At 46.2% G+C, this 25356-nt stretch overlaps 1 long non-coding RNA gene across 1 annotated transcript; it reads left to right on the plus strand.

Annotated features, from left to right (window-relative positions):
* Positions 1-6437: 6437 nt before the first annotated feature.
* On the plus strand, positions 6438-9374 carry LOC145004293 (uncharacterized). Its single transcript, XR_013662339.1, has 3 exons — positions 6438-6557; positions 7445-7507; positions 9261-9374. It is a non-coding gene; the product is annotated as an uncharacterized LOC145004293 (long non-coding RNA).
* Positions 9375-25356: the final 15982 nt, after the last annotated feature.

The following is a 25356-nucleotide window of genomic DNA, read 5'->3' on the forward strand; positions in this document are numbered from 1 at the left end:
GTCATCAGAAGTTGGCCAGTATTCCACACTTGGTTCATGGATTGCCATCAATGCTCTTTGCTTTTCTTGGTTTTCCAGTTTCTTCAATTCATCGGCTCTTTGAGCATAGTATGTTGAGTCTTTGATTTTGGTTTTGTTTTTGGCTCGACATTCTCTGGCATAGTGATTTGTTCCTTTGCAGTTGTGACAAATGATCACTTCTTCATCACTATCATCCTTTTGACTTTTAATCGGAAGTCTTTCAGGAGTTTGAGTTTGGGCTTGTTGGGAAGGTTGAGAATGGTTTTGTTGGAATCCAAAATTTTGGTTGTTTTGAAAACCATTGTTTTTATTGTTGTAACCTTGATTTTGGAAACCTCTATTTTGATTTTGAAAACTGTTGTTTGGATTGTGATTATGACCTGAGTTGGGATTGTTTTGAAATCCCTGGTTTTGAAAACCTTGGTTTGAGTTATTTTGGAAAGAAGGTCTTTGAGAATTTTGTCCAAAGTAAGGTCTAGGTTGAAAACCTGAGTTGTTTTGACCAAAAGATGGTCTTGGTTGAAAACTTGAGTTATTTTGTCCAAAAGATGGTCTTGGTTGAAAATTTGGTCTAAAATTTGATTGACCATGATTTGGGATAAATCTCTGGAGATTTGTGTTTGCAACCAACGCACACAGTTGTTGATAATCTGCTTCATCATTTGAATCAGACTGGAAGGCTTGGTTTTGAAAAGATGTAGTCTGATTAAAATGATTAAAGTTTTGATCATTGAAAGGTGTTTGGTTTTGAGAAGTTGTGGACACAAGTGCAAGTGGTCCTCCAAAAGCTGCAGTGGTTGGTGGGTCAATCGAGGATTCATACGATTGAAGTTCTCCATACAAGTTGTACAAAGTTTCAGTATGAATAGTTGGATTTCCCTGAATAATGAGTTTAACCATTTTCCAACTTTCGAAAAGATTGTTTAAAAACTTGAGATTTATCTCGTGTTGTGTCTTTTTGATACCCAAATTGTTCATTTTAACCATAATCAAATTGAACCTATCATGAGCATCATGGATGGTTTCTGATGAAAGCATTTTGAAATTATCGAATTCATTCAAAACAGATGTTCTTTTATTTCCGATGATTCTTTTATTTCCACAAAAACGATTTTTCAAATTCTCCCAAATTTGATATGCGGTTAACAGTATAATATCATCCATTTGACTTAGAATACTATGAGGTATTCCAGAAACAAGTTCCTTTTTGGCTTGGAGTTCCAACTTTTTTGTAATTTCAACTTGAGTGGCTTGATTTGTAGCAAGAGTAGCCATATTTTCTGAAGTAACAAATGTTCCTTCTACACACTTCCAGACATCTTCATTTATAGCATTAAGATGAAGATTCATCCGGCCAACCCACGAATTATACTCTTCAGGAATAAGTATGGGTGCCCGTGAACCAGATCCTAAGCTATTTGCAATGGAGACAGAGTTCATGTTGGAGTAATTTGCCAAAGAAATTTTTTTGAAAGGATTTTGAACAAGTGATATTAATATGAAGTTTTTAAAGAAAAGCTTATGGAAGGTTTATAAACGCTATAACCAAAAGTTTTTCGACAAAAATTTCAAGGTAAATCACACAAGCTCTGATACCAATTGTTGGATATTATTCCTTTTATATATCAGCTCAGATACCGATTTGTTGGAAATATAACAATCTGATCACCACAACAAAAAGCTCGGTTACCAGTTATGGTGTGACAGATATATTAGTTTAAGATATAAGATAGATATATATGTATAAAGAATAATATTTGCGGAATAAGTATAAATATGAAAGCTGTAAATGACTTAAAGCTATAATAATATAAATGACTGTATTTAAATGACGTAAAGCTATAAATAATATAAATGACTGTATTTAAATGACATAAAGCTATAATAAAGTATATAAATATATATATATATATATATATCAAGTAGGTTCGTCAATAAATTGACTGAACCAGACTCATGAAGCGACTGGTCGATATTTGTTCTTTGAATGGACTGGTCGATATTGGGACTCTTGGAGCGACTGGTCGATATATGTTCTTTGAATGGACTGGTCGATATTGGGACTCTTGGAGCGACTGGTCTATATTTGTTCAAAGATCAATCCGGCATTGGATAAGTAACAAAAAGTTCATTTAAAGCTCGATTTTATGTAAAACAAGTGTTTACAAAAGGGTACAAAATACATGGGTTTATGTATTTGTAGTTGAAATATTTTTGGGTAAAAACATGCACACGGGTCGTGTAAGATAAGGCACAAGTGACACGGGTCGTGTAGGAGGGTTTTGGAGGGTATTCTTGAAGAATGATGCTGACACGGTGTAACAGCCCGGAATTTCAGGTATTACTTTAAATTAATTTGGGGAAATATTTAGGGGGGACTCGGCGAGTTGATGCCTGACTCGCCGAGTAGGACCACGGTCTTGGTCACAGATTCGCGACTGGACTCGACGAGTCCATTAGGGACTCGGCGAGTCGACGTTGTTCAGCTGAAACCCTAGCCGTTTTGATTCTGGATCGTATATAATGTCTTTAGGGCCGTCATGTCTCGTCTTTTGGCCGATTGAAGATAACCTAAAAGTCTGGGAACATCTGGAGCGAGGGTGAAGGCTAGTGGAAGCTTGAAGAGGTTGTTAGGCAAGAAGAGGCAAGGTTGTGGTCAAAGAGGATCAAGGGGATTGAGCTCTGAAGGTTGGAGATGCAGGGAAACGTTTTCCAGGTAATCCTCGGATCATTTCTATAGTTTTGGTGTTGTACACGAATTTAGGGTTTAGGAAACCCATTTAATGATTAGCTAGGTTATAGTGTTGTTACAAGTGTTTAAATCCCAGTAGCGGTATGTGTAAAGGTCCAGGAAGTCCCATATTTATATATTACGGAACCATGCGAATTACAGGAGGCAGTTGATTGACTGCATGGCGTAGACTCGCCGAGTCCAATGATCAGACTCAGCGAGTAGCTTGAAGATCCGCTTGGACTCGCCGAGTTGTTCGTCAGACTCGGCGAGTAGCCTGAAGATTTACTAGGACTCGCCGAGTTGTTCTTCAGACTCGGCGAGTAGCTTGAAGACTTACTGGGACACGTCGAGTCGTTCCTTAGACTCGGCGAGTGGAGTCGGGCTGGCCCCGCGATTCTTTCACAAGGACCTCGTCGAGTCAAGGGGGGGTACTCGACGGGTAGAAAGGGAATAACAGGGATGTTAGGGAGGACGTCTAGACTCGCCGAGTCGCTTTTGCACTCGACAAGTCCGGTCAAGTTGACCGTTGACCGGTATGTAATTTCGTAGGGTCAGTGTCTTGTTTGATAAGATCATTAATAAAGGTATGTGGTATTATAGGGAGTCTACAGATTAATGGATCGAGTACGAGTAGCTCCAAGGGTTCATAGCTTGCATACTACGAGGTGAGTTTTCTCACTATACTTCACCCGGAAGGGTTTGACTGTGTGACCGGAAGGTCGTATGTGATATATGTGATTTTATGCTATTACTGGAAAGGTAGATGCTATACATGTTATGTATGTTTAACCGGGCCGGAAGGCAATATGTTATGTGATATCAGGAACAGGTATGATGTATGATATATGTGCTATGTGTGTTATGATATATGTGTTATGCTTTGTAAATGTTATGGGCCGGAAGGCAATAAAATACAAGCCGGAAGGCGATATGTTATGGGCCGGAAGGCAATTATGTTACGGGCCGGAAGGCAATGTTATATGGACCGGAAGGTCAGGGCCTGGAAAGGCGTATGTGTGTAAGTCGTATACTGGGGAACTCACTAAGCATTTATGCTTACTAGTTGTGTTTATGTGTTTCAGGTACTAGTGATGACCATGGGAAGGCGCTGGCGTGACACGTACACACTGCCATGGTTGGAGATCTTGGGGATTCGTTATTTGTATTTTGAAATGAACTTGGAATAAATGCTTTTGTCGAATAATGTTGTTCTATTTTAAGTGAAAAATTTATTTGAAAATTTGAGCTGTTACAATTGGTATCAGAGCCTTGGTTTGAGGGATTCGGGTGTACCTTCGGGTGTAACTGAACTCAAACCGAGGATTTGAGGAAAAATCTTTCAAAAATAATAAAGACATAAAATTTTATAAATGTTAAAGCGGTAAACAAGAACGGAGCAGTGTGTACGATCAGCCAGCGCCCGAACGGTAAAGATCCCCAGAATACCTTACAATGTTATGTTATGCACTGAATTATGAATTGTTATGCATGCTAGAAGACTAGGTATACATGATAGGACTAGAACGGCCTGTTTTGTGATGCCTTAGTCTAGGGAGATTGCTTATATGAGATATTTGGTAGCGTGCAAGTAGATAGTGCATACTAGAGGTAGAGTACTCATTATTCGGGATTTGGGGAGGAAGATTTGGGACGAATACTGATACGTTGTGGTCGGTAGTATTGGGCCCGTACTACCGAAGACACCGGGTCGGTGGAAGACCCAAGTAAGAATCCCTGGGTACCGGAGACTGAGTAGGGTTGCGTTATCGAGTACAAATGTACTTGATGGAGTCTCTGATAATTTTATGTTGTATTTCAGAGACATAATGGTTACGACACGCCACGGAGCGAGTTCGAGCAGTATGAGTGACGAGGAGATTCGTCAGATGATTCAGGAAGAGGTGGCTGCGGCGGTTCGGGCTGAGATCCCGGAGATGTTTGGGTCCATTAAGACCACCCTGATGGAGGAGTTTGAGGAGCGGTACGCCGCACTGACTGAAGCTGCAGTCGCTGCCGCTACCGCAGCAGTGACCGCTGCCAGGCCGCAAGGGGGCGATTCGTTGCTCTTCCGAGAATTCAGCAACACGAAACCCCCTGAGTTCGATGGGACACAGGATCCGATTGCAGCGATGAGGTGGATCGCCGACATTGAGGGGTGCTTCTATACTTGCTCATGCCCGGAGCACCTGAGGGTACGGTTCGCCTTGAACCAGCTCCGACTGGGAGCGAAGGATTGGTGGAAGTTCGTGACGGCGAACTTCACTTTGGCGGAGATTACAGCGGTGACGTGGGAGAGGTTCATGGAGATGTTCAGGGACGAGTACGTTCCCCCGGTGGAGAGGGAGCGATTGATTCAGGAGTTCTTGACCCTTAAGCAGGGTACTGATTCTGTGGCAGTGATCACGCGGAAGTTTCATGAGAGGGCAATGTTCTGCCCTGAGCTGGTATCTACGGAGCAGTCGCGGATGAACCGGTATTTGGGCGTTTTGAAGAGGGAGACCCGGGAGTTTGTGTCAAACTCCACCTATCGTACTTTCACTGAGCTTCAGGCGAACGCCAGGAAGCGCGAGATCGAGTTGGAGACTCAGGCGAGGGAGGAGGCCAAGTCTCGGCAGGTGGATCGGCGGCCGGCTCAGTCTCAGCTGGCAGCCAAGCGGACTAAGTCCGCTGATTCGAGGATGGGAGGTCCGAAGGGCCGCACTTGCGCGAAGTGCGGCAAGAGTCACGAGGGGGTGTGTCGGGCTGGTGGTTCAAGTGTGGCAAGGAGGGACACATTGCCAGGGATTGCCCTAAGGGGTTTATGGTTTGCTTTCACTGCAACCAGACAGGTCATCGGAAGGCCGAGTGTCCGCAGCTTCGTCAGGGAGCTACACCTACTACCAGGACTACTGAGACCCGACCGGCGAAGGTCGAGGCCCCGAGGGCTCGCGGGAGAGCCTTTCAGCTGACTGCGGAAGAGGTCCGCGCTGCGCCCGATGTTGTGGCAGGTATGTTATCATTCACGTATTTACTTAAAGGTCGAAATGTTATGCTTATGTTAATGTATGTGTAGGTACTTTTCTTGTGAACTCTATGCCTGCTCTAGTGTTATTTGATTCGGGTGCGAGTAGATCGTTTGTATCGTTAGCCTTTAGTCAGCATATCGGCATTAGTCGTGAGCCGTTAAGTCGGCCTTTGAGCGTTTCTATTGCGGCCGAGAGGGTGGTTTGTGCTACGGAGGTTCTTCGGGGATGTGTGCTAGAGATCTTCGGGGTCGCGTTTCCGATTGACCTAATTCCTATTGCGATGGGGGATGTCTGTGTCATCGTAGGCATGGACTGGTTGAGCCGATTCAGCACCGTCATTGACTGCGAGCGTCAGCTGGTGGCTATACGAGACCCTAGTAGGGGAGCTCTTACGGTATACTGTAGCACCTGGTTTCCGGTATGTGAATTTTATTTGAGCATTGCCCTAATTTAACCTTGGACTCGGCGAGTCATAGGGTCCGACTCGCCGAGTAGGGACGAGACTCAGGACACGTTTTAAGTAGGCGACTCGGCGAGTCCACATCCTGGACTCGGCGAGTCACCGCTGCTGGATGAAACCCTAAGTTTCAAGGGTTTGCACCCTATTTAAACTCTCATTCCGCCACAACTCGTCCCCATTCACCCTCAGAACTCCCCCTACATCGTTTTCCCTTGTTTCCTTGAGAGTTTGAGGTGTTCTTGGTGTGTTCTTGAAGGTTTTGAGGAGTAAGAGGAGTAGATCAAGAAGAGGAGAAGGAGATCAGCCATCTTTGTGTTATTTCAACATTTCCTTTGAGGTATAACCCATTTTCCCCTTGATTCTATGCTTAGAACTTCATTTGGGTCCTTCTTGGTCAATTCCCCAAGTTTGTATGTGCATAATATGTCGTAATAAGGCGTTTGGCCTTTGGATCTATGCAAGATTGAGCTCCAGGAGCTCAGATCTGTTAGCTTTTTGGCCCCATGAGGCTTGTTAGCCCTAGATCTACCCTTTTGAGACATTTTGAGCCCTATAATCCATTTTGGTGAATATCCACACGTAAAGTTGGAAACTTTACGTGTGATTCGTGTCCTAGAAGTCCAGATCTATGAATGGCATGGACTGGAATCGAGCAAATCGGTATATTTAAGTAGTGCATGGCGACGACTCAGCGAGTCGCATAGGTGACTCGGCGAGTCTGGTCGCGAGTCACCGATTTGGTCCCTTCTTCATGTGTCGAGTTGAGCCATGAGTCAGAGGGGGTGACTCGGTGAGTTGGGAGCTGAACTCACCCATGTTAGGACTCGGCGAGTCAATGCCCTGACTCGGCGAGTCCAAGGCAATCTTCATAGATCAAGAACAGACTCGGCGAGTTGTTCATACAACTCGGCGAGTCTTAGCATAAAGTGTTCATCGGATGAAGATGAACTCGACGAGTTGTTCATACAACTCGGCGAGTAGGATGAAGGAGTTGAATGACAGTTTGAAGGTGAACTCGTCGAGTCATACCCCGACTCGATGTGTAGAACCAGGGACCCAGGACATTGGTTTGCTAGGGACTCAGCGAGTGGTGATCCACTCGGCGAGTCGGGTCAACTGAAAGTTGACCCTATCATTGGCTTAGAGCTAAACCAGGGGTAAAATGGTCATTTTACCTAAAGGACAGTTAGCAGTGATTGATTGAGTATGTTGTGGGAATTGCAGCCGGAGGACTCCCGGAGCAGCAGCAGTCAGTTAGTTCCCGATCAGTTCAGCAGCTACTTTGAGGTGAGTTACCTTCCAGTAGCAGTGGGTCTAAGGCCACAATGCCGACCCACCAGTAGGAGATGTATGATAGATGATTGTCTTTGTGATATCATCTAAGTTTGCTATTACCTGACATGTTATATGCTAGCATGATATGTTGTATGTGATAGTAGTAGAGTTTGGTTGTTAGGACCGAAGGGTAGTCAGACACCCCAGATACGTCTGACAGTACGTGATGATATGTATGCATGCTGGCTTGTTATGTTACATGTGATCGTAGTAGTAGGGGGTGAAATAGTCCCCGAGGATCGGTTGTTAGGACCGATGGGTAGTCAGCACCCCAGAATGGCTTGACATGGGTAGTCAGCACCCCAGAATGGCTTGACACGGGTAAGACGGCACCCCAGAATGGCCGTATGGGTAGGTCGGCACCCCAGAATGGCCGTACCGGGTAGTCAGGCACCCCAGAATAGCCTGGCAGTACGTATGTTATGTGTTTGTATGGTATGCGGTACGTTGGGGGAACTCACTAAGCTTTGTGCTTACGTTTACAGTTTTGTTTTCAGGTACCTCTGCATCGAAGGGGAAGGAGCCGGCGCGGTAGCGACACGTTATACACACACTCTTCGGTTTCCGCATTCATGAGATTTACTGGGATTGTACTCTGATATTTGATGGGATGTACGGTTTGGCTTTTTAGAACATGGTTGCAATGTGTTATGGTGTGAACAAACAATGTTTTCATTTATTAATGTTTTCTAAAGTAATACCTGAAAAATGAAATTTTCGGACGTAAAAAAAATTGGGTAGTTACAAGTTGGTATCGGAGCCCTGGTTTGAGGGATTCGGACACACCTTCGGGAGTGTTTGGACTCAAATCGAGGGATTGAAAGATTTTCCAAAAGAAATTGTTCTTTAAAACCCGGAAAAGAGTCATAAGAAAGAGCAAAGTGTGTGACGTGCGCGACCGGCCGAGCTCAAGTAAGTATTCCCCATAGTACCCATACAAGTTTATGTTATGTGTATCAGCTTTATGAATATTGCATGCTAGAATAGGCTAAGGATCTAGGAGTGATGCCTTATGTGCCTGTTTATTTGCTACAGCTTATTGAATATTGCATGCTAGAATTGAGTAGACAGCAGTAGGATAGCCTGTTTAGGTTATGCCTGATAGTATGAGCTTAGCATCCTATGTTAAGTGTCGTTTCTTGTTCTAAGAACAGTTTTGGCTTGAGTCTGTTTTTCCTTATCCGAATGCTGCTTGCTTCGTGCTTGGTGGGATTCTGAGTAATGGGAGTGAGCCACTAGGTAAACACGTCACACCACATGTAATCAGGGTTGAATAATCCCAAAGTGTTGGAACTGGCCCTATTGCGCAGCTCTTGTTTGAGTCCAACCGTTGTAGGGACGGATCTTTTACTTGAAGGATTATCTAATCCTCATCACATGTGATGGTGTTTAGGTGGTGGCTAACTGGCATTATGAGGAGACCTACAGCAGCTGAGGACCAGTTGTGTTGAACTTGAGTTTTCCCTAGGGCAAGCCTAGGATGAGAATAACAGAGAGTAGCAGTAGTAAAGGGGAGTTGGTGGAGTCGAGGAATTCCTCGGAGAAGGTACGGATAGATGTGGAAGGTAGTATGGGCCCGTACTACTGAAAGCAGAGGATCCGTACCCGAGCCGAGGAAGGCCAAGACGAGACCAAGGAACCTGTAAGTAGTTGAGGTCCCTCAGAAAGTAGCAGTACCACTAATGATTATTATGATGTTTTGCAGAATGGTGGTACTTCGACCGAGACCGACAGATGGCGGGTCAGGAGAGGGGTCAGGTTCGGGATCTGGCACCGAGCCGATTGAGGAGAGGCTACGTGAGTTCATCACGTCGGAGATCACTAGGGGCATCCTTGAGTCGACCCCCATCATCTTTGGGTCGATCAAGGAAGGGATCGTGGAGTTGATGGAGGATCGCCTACGGGCATTCAGGAGCGACTTGGCCTCTAGCCAGTCAGGATCTCTCACACTGTCCTTCAAGGACTTCAGGGGCAGTGGTGCGCCGGATTTCCATGGGGTGAAGGACCCCATTGTCGCCAGGCGGTGGATTGCGGATATTGAGTCCGCCCAGTTGACCAGCTTCTGCCCCGAGGGGTCGAAGGTGAGGTACGCAGCAGGGTGTTTGCGGGACCGGGCCCGAGATTGGTGGGAGTCAGTGGGTGACTCCTTGGGAGCCTCGGCTATCGAGGCAATGACCTGGTCGGACTTTGTGGCTAGGTTCAGGGCAGAGTTTGCGCCAGCGGTCGAGCTTCAGTAGCTCGCCAGGGAGTTTCTAGACATGAGGCAGACGACAGAGACCGTGGCGGAGATCACCGCCAAGTTTCGGGAGAGGGCTTTATTGGTGCCCCAGTATGCAGGCGACGAGGATATGAGGAGGACTCGTTACCATGATATGCTACGAGCTGACATTCGGGAGCATGTTAGCTTTTCGGCTTGCCCTACCCTGGACTCCATGATTGCCAGGGCTAGGGAGAGAGAGATAGATTTGGAGCACATCCGGAAACGGAAACTTGAGGATGGTCAGGCATCAGGGGCTTCAGGGAAGAAGCCCAAGGGATCAGATGGGAGGCCAAAAGGCCAGTCGGGACTGAGCCGCTGCAGGAGGTGCGGCAGTCCGCACGAGGGGGCGTGCAGGATGGGATCGTCAGGCTGCTACAAGTGCGGCAAGTTTGGGCATATCAACAGGGATTGCACTGCTCCTGCGACAGTTATTCAGACATCGGAGTTGCTGTGTTTCCACTGCCACCAGAGGGGCCACAAGAAGGCCAATTGCCCCATGTTGACAGCTTCAGCGCCAGTGAAGGCGCCAGCTCCAGCGACCCTGCGGATCACGGATGGCCGTCAGGACAAGGCAGAGGCTCCAGTGGTGAGGAGTCGGGCATTTCAGTTGACTGCCGAGGAGGCACGCGCCGCGCCCGATGTGGTGACGGGTATGATTCCTTCCTTCTATCTTTTATTTTTCGTTGTTATGATATTGATATGTGCTCCGTGTGTATACATGTGTATTAGGATCGTTCCATGTGAACGACATCCCGGTTCAGGTATTGTTCGACTCGGGTGCATCCCGATCGTTCGTTTCTCTTGCTCTTAGCAAGAGATTTCATGAGACTTCAGGCGAGTTAGATTGCCCGTTAGAGGTAGAGATTGCTGACGATCGATCGGTGCGAGCATTGATGGTGTTTCGAGATTGTGTTCTGCGGCTGTTTGAGGAGTGTTACCTGGTAGACTTGGTTCCCATTCCATTGCGTGGGAACAAGGTGATTATTGGTATGGATTGGTTGAGCCCTAATGGGGCAGTGATAGATTGCGCACAGCAGCTAGTGCGAGTCAGGACCCCAAGCGGGGGAGAGTTAGTGATTCATGGAGAGCGGCCGCAGTTTGGACCCACTGTATGTTCAGCAGCGAGGGCCAGGCGCTACCTTCAGCAGGGATGCGCGGGTTATGTCGCGTACGTGATGGACACCCGGGAGGCGGGTAAGGCGACCGTGAGCGAGGTCCCGGTGGTTCGAGATTTTGATGATGTTTTCCTGGAGGAACTACCTGGGATACCTTCGGAGCGACAGGTGGAGTTCAGGATTGACCTCATTCCCGGTGCGGCTCCGATAGCCAAAGCACCATATCGGTTGGCTCCTCCCGAGATGCAGGAGTTGTCTACGCAGCTGCAGGAGCTGCTGGACAAGGGATTTATTCGGCCGAGCAGTTCGCCCTGGGGAGCCCCGATTCTGTTTGTGAAGAAGAAGGATGGGTCGCATCGGATGTGTATAGATTATCAGGAGCTGAACAAGGTAACGGTGAAGAACCGTTACCCGCTTCCGAGGATTGATGACCTCTTTGACCAGCTTCAGGGCGCATCTTGGTTCTCCAAGATTGATTTGCGTTCGGGTTATCATCAGATGAGGGTCAGGAAGGAAGATATGCAGAAGACCGTGTTTCGGACGCGCTATGGCCATTACGAGTTCGTGGTGATGCCGTTTGGGCTCACCAATGCTCCTGCCGCGTTCATGGACCTCATGAACCGTGTATGCAGACCGATGCTGGACCGGTCTGTGATAGTCTTTATCGATGATATCTTGGTTTATTCCAAGACCCGGGAGGAACATGAGGAGCATTTGAGAGAGGTGTTAGAGACCCTGAGGAGGGAGAACATGTATGCCAAGTTCTCCAAGTGTGAGTTTTGGTTGCACGAGGTGCAATTTCTGGGACACCTCGTCAACCAGAACGGGATTCTGGTCGATCCGGCCAAGGTCGAGGCCGTGATGAGATGGGAGGTTCCGAAGTCTCCATCTGAGATTCGGAGCTTCCTGGGATTGGCAGGCTACTATCGGAGATTTATCCAGGATTTCTCCAAGATAGCCGTGCCCCTGACGCGGCTGACGAAGAAAGCCGTGGTCTTTCGGTGGGGACCCGAGCAACAGGCTGCATTTGAGACGCTGAGACAGAGATTGTGTGAGGCGCCGATCTTAGCCCTGCCAGAGGGCGTAGAGGATTTCGTGGTTTATTGTGATGCGTCCATTTCTGGGTTGGGCGCGGTGCTGATGCAAAGGGGGCATGTCATTGCTTACGCTTCGAGGCAGCTCAAGCCTCACGAGGCGAACTACCCGACGCACGATTTGGAATTGGGGGCGGTGGTATTTGCCCTCAAGATTTGGAGACATTACCTCTATGGGGTTCGGTGTACCATCTACACGGACCATAAGAGCTTGAGGTACCTCATGGATCAGCCGAATCTGAACATGAGGCAGCGTCGGTGGTTGGATGTGGTGAAGGATTATGATTGTGAGATCCTTTACCACCCGGGGAAGGCCAATGTGGTGGCCGATGCGCTTAGCCGCAAGACGGCGCCGATCAGGGACGCCTGTTTGAGGAAGACTGTGGTGACTCCCCTGTTGGAGCAGATTCGGGAGGCTCAACAGGAGGCTATCAAGGAGGAGCATCGAAAAAGCGAGCGTGTAGTAGGTCAGGTTTCCTCCTTCGATTATGATAGCCGAGGGTTATTGACACTACACCATAGGGTGTGGGTGCCGTATCACGGAGGCGTGCGCCAGATTTTGATGGAGGAGGCGCACAAGTCCCGATTCTCTATTCATCCCGGGGCGACGAAGATGTATAGGGATCTTCGTCTAGACTATTGGTGGCCCTGCATGAAGCGGGATGTGGCATGGTATGTCGAGCGATGTTTGACCTGCAGGAAGGTCAAGGCCGAACATCAGAGACCGCATGGCAAGATGTAGTCGTTGGATATTCCACTGTGGAAATGGGAAGATATCACGATGGATTTTATCACGAAGCTTCCCAGGACCGCACGTGGAGTGGATTCGATTTGGGTCATCGTGGATAGATTGACCAAGAGTGCTCACTTTATTCCGATTCAGGAGAGCATATCGGCCGAGAAATTGGCCGACATCTATATCAGGGAAATTGTGGCCCGGCATGGGGTGCCGGTATCGGTGATCTCGGACAGGGATGTGCGTTTTACTTCCAGGTTTTGGAAGAGATTCCATGATGAGTTAGGCACTCGTCTGCATTTCAGCACCGCCTTTCACCCGCAGACAGATGGTCAGAGTGAGCGGACCATCCAGACTTTGGAGGACATGCTGCGGGCGTGTGTTCTGGATTTCGGTGGTAGCTGGGATACCTATCTTCCTTTGGCCGAGTTCTCCTACAACAACAGCTATCACGCGAGTATCGACCGCCCTCCCTTCGAGATGTTGTACGGACGGAGGTGTAGGACCCCGATATGCTGGGGTGAGGTTGGCCAGAGAGTCATGGGAAGCACTGAAGTGGTGCTCAAGACGACTGAGAGGATCCAGCAGGTCCGGAGCAGGCTTCAGACTGCTCAGAGTCGGCAGAAAAGTTATGCCGACAAGCGTCGATCCGATTTAGAGTTCCAGGTCGGGGATATGGTCCTCCTGAAGGTGTCGCCATGGAAAGGCGTCATCCGATTCAGGAAGCGGGGCAAGTTGGGCCCGCGATTCATCGGACCGTTCAGGGTCTTAGCCCGGGTGGGCAAGGTAGCATATAGGCTGGATCTGCCAGCCGAGCTTAGCCAGATCCACAGCACTTTCCATGTTTCGCAGTTGCGGAAGTGCCTAGTGGACGATTCTGCAGTAGTACCTTTGGAGGATATTCAGGTTGATGACAGCCTGAACTACATTGAGCGCCCAGTCGCAATCCTCGACAGGAAGTCGAAGGATTTAAGGAACAAGAGGGTGGAGCTAGTGAAGGTGCAATGGCAGCACCGCAAGGGTTCAGAGTGGACTTGGGAACCGATGGACGAGATGATGGAGCACTACCCCGAGCTGTTTCAGGACCAGGCAGCAGACTTCGAGGACGAAGTCTAAAATAAGTGGGGGAGATTTGTAGCACCTGGTTTCCGGTATGTGAATTTTATTTGAGCATTGCCCTAATTTAACCTTGGACTCGGCGAGTCATAGGGTCCGACTCGCCGAGTAGGGACGAGACTCAGGACACGTTTTAAGTAGGCGACTCGGCGAGTCACCGCTGCTGGATGAAACCCTAAGTTTCAAGGGTTTGCACCCTATTTAAACTCTCATTCCGCCCCAACTCGTCCCCATTCACCCTCAGAACTCCCCCTACATCGTTTTCCCTTGTTTCCTTGAGAGTTTGAGGTGTTCTTGGTGTGTTCTTGAAGGTTTGGAGGAGTAAGAGGAGTAGATCAAGAAGAGGAGAAGGAGATCAGCCATCTTTGTGTTATTTCAACATTTCCTTTGAGGTATAACCTGTTTTCCCCTTGATTCTATGCTTAGAACTTCATTTGGGTCCTTCTTGGTCAATTCCCCAAGTTTGTATGTGCATAATATGTCGTAATAAGGCGTTTGGCCTTTGGATCTATGCAAGATTGAGCTCCAGGAGCTCAGATCTGTTAGCTTTTTGGCCCCATGAGGCTTGTTAGCCCTAGATCTACCCTTTTGAGACATTTTGAGCCCTATAATCCATTTTGGTGAATATCCACACGTAAAGATGGAAACTTTACGTGTGATTCGTGTCCTAGAAGTCCAGATCTATGAATGGCATGGACTGGAATCGAGCAAATCGGTATATTTAAGGAGTGCATGGCGACGACTCGGCGAGTCGCATAGGTGACTCGGCGAGTCTGGTCGCGAGTCACCGATTTGGTCCCTTCTTCATGTGTCGAGTTGAGCCATGAGTCACAGGGGGTGACTCGGTGAGTGGGGAGCTGAACTCACCCATGTTAGGACTCGGCGAGTCAATGCCCTGACTCGGCGAGTCCAAGGCAATCTTCATAGATCAAGAACAGACTCGGCGAGTTGTTCATACAACTCGGCGAGTCTTAGCATAAAGTGTTCATCGGATGAAGATGAACTCGACGAGTTGTTCATACAACTCGGCGAGTAGGATGAAGGAGTTGAATGACAGTTTGAAGGTGAACTCGTCGAGTCATAGCCCGACTCGACGTGTAGAACCAGGGACCCAGGACATTGGTTTGCTAGGGACTCAGCGAGTGGTGATCCACTCGGCGAGTCGGGTCAACTGAAAGTTGACCCTATCATTGGCTTAGAGCTAAACCAGGGGTAAAATGGTCATTTTACCTAAAGGACAGTTAGCAGTGATTGATTGAGTATGTTGTGGGAATTGCAGCCGGAGGACTCCCGGAGCAGCAGCAGTCAGTTAGTTCCCGATCAGTTCAGCAGCTACTTTGAGGTGAGTTACCTTCCAGTAGCAGTGGGTCTAAGGCCACAATGCCGACCCACCAATAGGAGATGTATGATAGATGATTGTCTTTGTGATATCATCTAAGTTTGCTATTACCTGACATGTTATATGCTAGTATGATATGTTGTATGTGATAGTAGTAGAGTTTGGTTGTTAGGACCGAAGGGTAGTCAGACACCCCAGATACGTCTGACAGTACGTGATGATATGTATGCATGCTGGCTTGTTATGTTACATGTGATCGTAGTAGTAGGGGGTGAAATAGTCCCCGAGGATCGGTTGTTAGGACCGATGGGTAGTCAGCACCCCAGAATCGCTTGACATGGGTAGTCAGCACCCCAGAATGGCTTGACACGGGTAAGACGGCACCCCAGAATGGCCGTATGGGTAGGTCGGCACCCCAGAATGGCCGTACCGGGTAGTCAGGCACCCCAGAATAGCCTGGCAGTACGTATGTTATGTGTTTGTATGGTATGCGGTACGTTGGGGGAACTCACTAAGCTTTGTGCTTACGTTTACAGTTTTGTTTTCAGGTACCTCTGCATCGAAGGGGAAGGAGCCGGCGCGGTAGCGACACGTTATACACACACTCTTCGGTTTCCGCATTCATGAGATTTACTGGGATTGTACTCTGATATTTGATGGGATGTACGGTTTGGCTTTTTAGAACATGGTTGCAATGTGTTATGGTGTGAACAAATAATGTTTTCATTTATTAATGTTTTCTAAAGTAATACCTTAAAAATGAAATTTTCGGACGTAAAAAAAATTGGGTCGTTACATATACGGAGAGGGTACCCGTTCGGGATCAGCTTTTTGTTCGGCCGCTAGGGCGAGGCAATGCATACAGCAGGGATGTAACGGTTTTGTGGCGTATGTGATGGATACGCGGGAGACTTCCGAGAGACCGAAGACAGTGGAGGAGGTTCCAGTAGTGCGCGAGTTTCCAGATGTTTTTCCCGAGGATTTGCCGGGAGTACCTCCTGCGAGACAAGTAGAGTTTGGTATCGATCTAGTTCCAGGGGTTGCGCCTATTGCGAAGGTGCCTTATCGTCTTGCACCTCCAGAGATGCAAGAGTTGTCCTCGCAACTCCAGGAGTTGTTGGGAAAGGGATTTATTCGGCCGAGTAGCTCGCCGTGGGGAGCACTGATTCTGTTCGTCAAGAAGAAGGATGGTTCACACCGGATGTGTATCGATTACCGGGAGCTGAACAAGGTGACGGTCAAGAACCGCTATCCGTTACCGAGGATCGATGATCTATTCGATCAGTTGCAAGGGGCATCTTGGTTTTCCAAGATCGATTTGAGATCAGGGTACCATCAGGTAAGAGTGCGGGATGAGGACGTCCAGAAGACAGCATTTAGGACGCGGTATGGGCATTACGAGTTCGTAGTGATGCCTTTTGGGCCACCAATGCCCCAGCAGTGTTCATGGACCTCATGAACAGGGTATGCAGGCTGATGCCGGATCGGTCTGTGATTGTATTTATCGACGACATTCTGGTGTATTCGCGGTCTAGAGAGCAGCATGAGGGGCATTTGAGGGAGGTCCTTGAGGTACTGAGGTTGGAGAAGTTATATGCAAAATTCTCCAAATATGACTTCTGGTTACGGGAGGTCCAATTTCTGGGACACGTTGTTAATCAGATAGGGATATTGGTTGATCCGGCCAAGGTGGAAGCAGTGATGAGTTGGGAGGCACCGAAGTCACCTTCTGAGATCAGGAGTTTCCTTGGGTTGGCGGGGTACTATCGGAGGTTTATTAGGGACTTCTCCAAGATCGCGGTGCCGCTCACCAGATTGACCCGGAAGGGTGTTACATTTTCATGGGGACCCGAGCAGCAGACTTCCTTCGAGACACTTCGTCAGAGACTGTGCGAAGCCCCAGTATTAGCTCTCTCGGAAGGGATGGAGGACTTTGTCGTATATTGCGACGCATCGATTTCGGGACTGGGTGCAGTGTTGATGCAGAGGGGCCATGTGATAGCCTATGCATCGAGGCAGCTGAAGCCTCACGAGGCGAGGTATCCCACACATGACTTAGAGTTGGGGGCAGTAGTGTTCGCCCTCAAAATTTGGCGTCACTACCTGTACGGGGTTCGTTGTACTATATACACGGACCATAAGAGTTTGAAGTATTTGATGGATCAACCCAACCTAAATATGCATCAGAGGAGATGGTTAGACGTGGTTAAGGATTATGACTGCGAGATCCTATACCACCCAGGCAAGGCTAATGTGGTAGCCGATGCATTGAGTCGTAGAGCGGAGAGCACTACATTGCGGGACGTATGTTTGAGATTGACGGTGATGACTCCGGTATTAGATGCTATTCGTGGGTCACAGGCCGAGGTTGTGAAATCTAGGATGCAGAAGAAGGAGCGGGTCGTTGGGTTAATTTCAGAGTTCGTTATGGATGGACGGGGACTTCTGACGTTTCAGGGTCGGATTTGGGTACCATTCGTGGGCGGTACGCATGTTACTTTGATGGAGGAGGCTCACAGATCGAAATTCTCGATCCATCCCGGTGCTACGAAGATGTATTTGGATTTGAGAAAGGAGTATTGGTGGCCTTGCATGAAGAGAGACGTCGCTTGGTTTGTTGAGAGGTGTTTGACCTGCCGTAGGGTTAAGGCCGAGCACCAGAGACCGCATGGTAAGTTGCAGCCCTTGGAGATTCCTGAGTGGAAGTGGGAACAGATCACGATGGATTTCATCACCAAATTGCCGAGAACTGCCAGAGGAGTCGATGCGATTTGGTTGATTGTGGATAGGTTGACAAAGAGTGCACACTTCCTTGCCATTAGTGAAGGTTCATCAGCAGAGACGTTGGCAGAGTTATACGTGAGAGAGATAGTATCTAGGCATGGAGTGCCGATCTCGATTGTTTCGGACCGCGATGTACGTTTCACTTCCAGGTTCTGGAAGAAATTTCATGAGGAGTTGGGTACTAAACTGCATTTTAGTACCGCATACCATCCCCAGACCGACGGTCAGAGCGAGCGGACGATTCAGACATTGGAAGACATGCTTAGAGCGTGTGTGTTAGACTTCGGGGGTAGCTGGGATGCGCATTTGCCGTTGGCTGAGTTTTCCTACAACAATAGCCATCATTCGAGCATTGGTATGCCACCTTTTGAGTTGTTGTATGGTAGGAGGTGTCGGACTCCCATTTGCTGGGGAGAAGTGGGATAGAGAGTGATGGGCAGTACAGAGATCGTACTTCAGACGACCGAACAGATTCAATAGGTGAGGCAGAGGTTATTGACCGCCCAGAGCCGACAGAAGAATTACGCGGACAGACGCCGGTCCAAGCTCGAATTCCAGGTTGGCGACTTTGTTCTCCTAAAGGTTTCTCCTTGGAAAGGAGTGATTCGGTTCATAAAGAGGGGCAAATTGGGGCCCCGGTTCATAGGTCCATTTCGGGTAGTTGCAAGGGTAGGTCGGGTAGCTTATCGGTTGGAATTGCCAGCAGAGCTGAGTCAGATTCACAATACCTTTCATGTATCACAGTTGAGGAAATGTATAGCCGATGAATCGGCAGTGGTTCCGTTAGAAGATATTCAAGTGGATGCGAGCCTGAATTACGCCGAGAGACCAGTAGCGATCAGGGATCGGAAGATCAAGGTTCTACGGAACAAGGAGATACCTCTGGTGTTGGTTCAGTGGCAACATCGGAAGGGATCAAAGATGACTTGGGAGCCGGAGAGTGAAATGCGGGAGCAACATCCGGAGTTATTCGCAGAATGAGACTTCGAAGGCGAAGTCTAGTTCTAGTGGGAGAGAGTTGTAACAGCCCGGAATTTCAGGTATTACTTTAAATTAATTTGGGGAAATATTTAGGGGGGACTCGGCGAGTTGATGCCTGACTCGCCGAGTAGGACCACGGTCTTGGTCACAGATTCGCGACTGGACTCGACGAGTCCATTAGGGACTCGGCGAGTCGACGATGTTCAGCTGAAACCCTAGCCGTTTTGATTCTGGATCGTATATAATGTCTTTAGGGCCGTCATGTCTCGTCTTTTGGCCGATTGAAGATAACCTAAAAGTCTGGGAACATCTGGAGCGAGGGTGAAGGCTAGTGGAAGCTTGAAGAGGTTGTTAGGCAAGAAGAGGCAAGGTTGTGGTCAAGGAGGATCAAGGGGATTGAGCTCTGAAGGTTGGAGACACAGGGAAACGTTTTCCAGGTAATCCTCGGATAATTTCTATAGTTTTGGTGTTGTACACGAATTTAGGGTTTAGGAAACCCATTTAATGATTAGCTAGGTTATAGTGTTGTTACAAGTGTTTAAATCCCAGTAGCGGTATGTGTAAAGGTCCAGGAAGTCCCATATTTATATATTACGGAACCATGCGAATTACAGGAGGCAGTTGATTGACTGCATGGCGTAGACTCGCCGAGTCCAATGATCAGACTCAGCGAGTAGCTTGAAGATCCGCTTGGACTCGCCGAGTTGTTCGTCAGACTCGGCGAGTAGCCTGAAGATTTACTAGGACTCGCCGAGTTGTTCTTCAGACTCGGCGAGTAGCTTGAAGACTTACCGGGACACGTCGAGTCGTTCCTTAGACTCGGCGAGTGGAGTCGGGGTGGCCCCGCGATTCTTTCACAAGGACCTCGTCGAGTCAAGGGGGGGTACTCGACGGGTAGAAAGGGAATAACAGGGATGTTGGGGAGGACGTCTAGACTCGCCGAGTCGCTTTTGCACTCGACGAGTCCGGTCAAGTTGACCGTTGACCGGTATGTAATTTCGTAGGGTCAGTGTCTTGTTTGATAAGATCATTAATAAAGGTATGTGGTATTATAGGGAGTCTACAGATTAACAGTATAATATCATCCATTTGACTTAGAATACTATGAGGTATTCCAGAAACAAGTTCCTTTTTGGCTTGGAGTTCCAACTTTTTTGTAATTTCAACTTGAGTGGCTTGATTTGTAGCAAGAGTAGCCATATTTTCTGAAGTAACAAATGTTCCTTCTACACACTTCCAGACATCTTCATTTATAGCATTAAGATGAAGATTCATCCGGCCAACCCACGAATTATACTCTTCAGGAATAAGTATGGGTGCCCGTGAACCAGATCCTAAGCTATTTGCAATGGAGACAGAGTTCATGTTGGAGTAATTTGCCAAAGACATTTTTTTGAAAGGATTTTGAACAAGTGATATTAATATGAAGTTTTTAAAGAAAAGCTTATGGAAGGTTTATAAACGCTATAACCAAAAGTTTTTCGACAAAAATTTCAAGGTAAATCACACAAGCTCTGATACCAATTGTTGGATATTATTCCTTTTATATATCAGCTCAGATACCGATTTGTTGGAAATATAACAATCTGATCACCACAACAAAAGGCTCGGTTACCAGTTATGGTGTGACAGATATATTAGTTTAAGATATAAGATAGATATATATGTATAAAGAATAATATTTGCGGAATAAGTATAAATATGAAAGCTGTAAATGACTTAAAGCTATAATAATATAAATGACTGTATTTAAATGACGTAAAGCTATAAATAATATAAATGACTGTATTTAAATGACATAAAGCTATAATAAAGTATATAAATATATATATATATATATATATATATATATATATATCAAGTAGGTTCGTCAATAAATTGACTGAACCAGACTCATGAAGCGACTGGTCGATATTTGTTCTTTGAATGGACTGGTCGATATTGGGACTCTTGGAGCGACTGGTCGATATATGTTCTTTGAATGGACTGGTCGATATTGGGACTCTTGGAGCGACTGGTCTATATTTGTTCAAAGATCAATCCGGCATTGGATAAGTAACAAAAAGTTCATTTAAAGCTCGATTTTATGTAAAACAAGTGTTTACAAAAGGGTACAAAATACATGGGTTTATGTATTTGTAGTTGAAATATTTTTGGGTAAAAACATGCACACGGGTCGTGTAAGATAAGGCACAAGTGACACGGGTCGTGTAGGAGGGTTTTGGAGGGTTTTCTTGAAGAATGATGCTGACACGGTGTAACAGCCCGGAATTTCAGGTATTACTTTAAATTAATTTGGGGAAATATTTAGGGGGGACTCGGCGAGTTGATGCCTGACTCGCCGAGTAGGACCACGGTCTTGGTCACAGATTCGCGACTGGACTCGACGAGTCCATTAGGGACTCGGCGAGTCGACGTTGTTCAGCTGAAACCCTAGCCGTTTTGATTCTGGATCGTATATAATGTCTTTAGGGCCGTCATGTCTCGTCTTTTGGCCGATTGAAGATAACCTAAAAGTCTGGGAACATCTGGAGCGAGGGTGAAGGCTAGTGGAAGCTTGAAGAGGTTGTTAGGCAAGAAGAGGCAAGTTTGTGGTCAAGGAGGATCAAGGGGATTGAGCTCTGAAGGTTGGAGACACAGGGAAACGTTTTCCAGGTAATCCTTGGATCATTTCTATAGTTTTGGTGTTGTACACGAATTTAGGGTTTAGGAAACCCATTTAACGATTAGCTAGGTTATAGTGTTGTTACAAGTGTTTAAATCCCAGTAGCGGTATGTGTAAAGGTCCAGGAAGTCCCATATTTATATATTACGGAACCATGCGAATTACAGGAGGCAGTTGATTGACTGCATGGCGTAGACTCGCCGAGTCCAATGATCAGACTCGGCGAGTAGCTTGAAGATCCGCTTGGACTCGCCGAGTTGTTCGTCAGACTCGGCGAGTAGCCTGAAGATTTACTAGGACTCGCCGAGTTGTTCTTCAGACTCGGCGAGTAGCTTGAAGAGTTACCGGGACACGTCGAGTCGTTCCTTAGACTCGGCGAGTGGAGTCGGGGTGGCCCCGCGATTCTTTCACAAGGACCTCGTCGAGTCAAGGGGGGGGGGGTACTCGACGGGTAGAAAGGGAATAACAGGGATGTTGGGGAGGACGTCTAGACTCGCCGAGTCGCTTTTGCACTCGACGAGTCCGGTCAAGTTTACCGTTGACCGGTATGTAATTTCGTAGGGTCAGTGTCTTGTTTGATAAGATCATTAATAAAGGTATGTGGTATTATAGGGAGTCTACAGATTAACGGATCGAGTACGAGTAGCTCCAAGGGTTCATAGCTTGCATACTACGAGGTGAGTTTTCTCACTATACTTCACCCGGAAGGGTTTGACTGTGTGACCGGAAGGTCGTATGTGATATATGTGATTTTATGCTATTACTGGAAAGGTAGATGCTATACATGTTATGTATGTTTAACCGGGCCGGAAGGCAATATGTTATGTGATATCAGGAACAGGTATGATGTATGATATATGTGCTATGTGTGTTATGATATATGTGTTATGCTTTGTAAATGTTATGGGCCGGAAGGCAATATACTATGGGCCGGAAGGCAATAAAATACAGGCCGGAAGGCGATATGTTATGGGCCGGAAGGCAATTATGTTACGGGCCGGAAGGCAATGTTATATGGACCGGAAGGTCAGGGCCTCGAAAGGCGTATGTGTGTAAGTCGTATACTGGGGAACTCACTAAGCATTTATGCTTACTAGTTGTGTTTATGTGTTTCAGGTACTAGTGATGACCGTGGGAAGGCGCCGGCGTGACACGTACACACTGCCATGGTTGGAGATCTTGGGGATTCGTTATTTGTATTTTGAAATGAACTTGGAATAAATGCTTTTGTCGAATAATGTTGTTCTATTTTAAGTGAAAAATTTATTTGAAAATTTGAGCTGTTACACACGGGGCGTGTTGATTTAGCCTTGCTGAACACGGGGCGTGTTCATGATGCAGATGCTGACACGGGGCGTGTTGATTTAGCCATGCTGAACACGGGGGGTGTTAAGGTTCAGAAGTATGAAGAAGGCAATCAGAGGGCAACACGGGGCGTGTTGATTTTGCCTTGGATTTTAACACGGGGCGTGTTCGTGTCAGAGTCCATTTCGGGATTTTTGTGATTTGAAGGTAAGTTTTGTTTGTGATGTTTTGGCTAGGCTAATGGTGTTAAGGTGTTTTGAGGATGTTTTCAAGGTTGTTTAGAGGTTGGAAGGATGTTTATATAAGGTGGTAAAGGTGGTGAAATTTCTCATGAAGATGATGATGAATAGTGATGGGTTTTGTGGTTGATCTTGATGCAGGAGGTTTTGGGTTGTTTCATGGTTGTGTTTTGGTGTTTTGATGTAAGGAAAGTGTTTGGTGGTGTATGATGTGATGATCAAAGGTGGTGAAGATGAAAAGCCTTTAGTTTCAATGAAGAAGATGAAGATGGTTGATGGTGTTCTTCATGTAGCTTCTTGTTTGATCTTGGTGTTCTTCACTTGGCTTCTTGTTTGATCTTGGTGTTCTTCATTTAACTCCAGGGATGAAGATTGAGAGGCTTTAGTTTTACAAAGGAAAGCTCACTATATCATATCTATCTCTCTTACTCTCTTCTATTATCTCCAAATCTAAACACATACTACATACACATGTATATATATGAGAAACAAATATCTTCATCTAGTGTACTTGAGTGTAAGTTGAAAGATGCAAGTTGATGTAGAGCTAGGAGCAAAAAAACGTGGGAAGGGTTTTTTGCTTCTTCATCTTTGACTATTCAACATATATACATATATAATACATACATATGTATATAATACACACACACACATATATATATATATACATATATATATATATATATATATATATTGTTGAAATTGTTTAGTCACACATATGTGTTTTCGTCATTCGCGTGTTTTCGTATTTTCCGTTTTATCACGCATTCATGCAACCTGAAATAACTGATAATATTTGTTAGATTGTATAAAAACAGTTCATCTTATTTCAGTTATGGTCACATACAAGGTTACATAAGAACATTTTTCAACAAGTTGCTACTCAAACAACCACCACTGATGATGTTTCTTCTCAACCGATTATGAAAATTCAAAGTACCAATTACCAAGTTGATGATAATGTCTCTGTGTACCCAGAAGAACTCTAGATGCTTATTGTAGCTCTTAAACATTCATTCTTATCAACTGCAATGTTCAACTTGTTTGCTGTTCCAATGTCTTGGCTTTCGATGGCTGGTTCTACTACAACATACTGCAAGGCGATGGATGTGGTAACATTTAATTTGGTTAATGATAAGAATGTTCGTATCACCAAGAAACTGTTCACTCAAAGTCTTGAAATCCCCAATTCTCCACCTTCGTACAAAATTACGAATGATCAAGTTCTTCATATGTTCAACGAGATGGGCTACCAACCTACTCTCACAAAGATCAGTGAGTTCAAGAAGTCAAGTCTGCCCTGTATTTGGAACTTCTTGTTTGGAATTTGTCTTCGATGTCTTATAGGTCGAAGTGTTGGTCTTGACAAGGGGAGACTGGAAGTATATGACATGGTTGCTGGTATCTACTATGACTTGCCCGTAGATTATGCCACGCAAATGTGGAAAGAATTTCTAAAGAGTGTGGAGAACACAAATGTCGTTCACAAGATTTCATGTGCGAGGTATTGGAGTCTTATTCTTCATTATGCTTATGACAAATAAGGAATTCAAGTTCCTGATGATGAACCTAAAGCAGAATTTGTGAAGTATCAATTTCCAAAGACAGTTGCCGATGATGCAGATGAATTTCCAAACATAGCACGTATTCCTGATGCTATGCTTAAGAAGTTAGATCCTGCAAACCCAGTTCTTGTGGCTTATTTGAAAACTATCAATCCAACTGTGCAAACTAGAATTCTTTTGCCACGAACAGATGAGGGTTCTTCAAAGACGTCTGAAAAAACAAAGAAGGTTGTTAATGCCATTCCTTCGAAGCCGGTTCAAGAATCAAAAAGTGAAAAGATTTAAAAGAAGAAGGCTAGTGAAAAAGTTAAAAGTCCTAATATGGTGGAAAAACCTGTTTAGGCTGTAAAGGATATTCCTTCGAAGGACTTGGTGCCTTCGAAATTTTGTGTATTGAAGCGATTAAAGAAGAAAGCTAACAGACCATGACACTCACCAGAAAGATCATCAAGTTTTTCTCCAACTATGGTTAAAAAGCCTTATGCTACTCGTAGAGGTGTTACAATTCATTACATTCCAGCACCACTTTCTCCATCATCGAAGAAAAGGAGGGCTGAAGATGTTGCAAAATATATCGCAAAGAAGCTAAAGAAGCGAAAGTT

Source organism: Lactuca saligna, chromosome 7 (genome assembly GCF_052625555.1).
Source record: "Lactuca saligna cultivar CGN05327 chromosome 7, ASM5262555v1, whole genome shotgun sequence".
Lineage (NCBI taxonomy): Eukaryota > Viridiplantae > Streptophyta > Magnoliopsida > Asterales > Asteraceae > Lactuca > Lactuca saligna.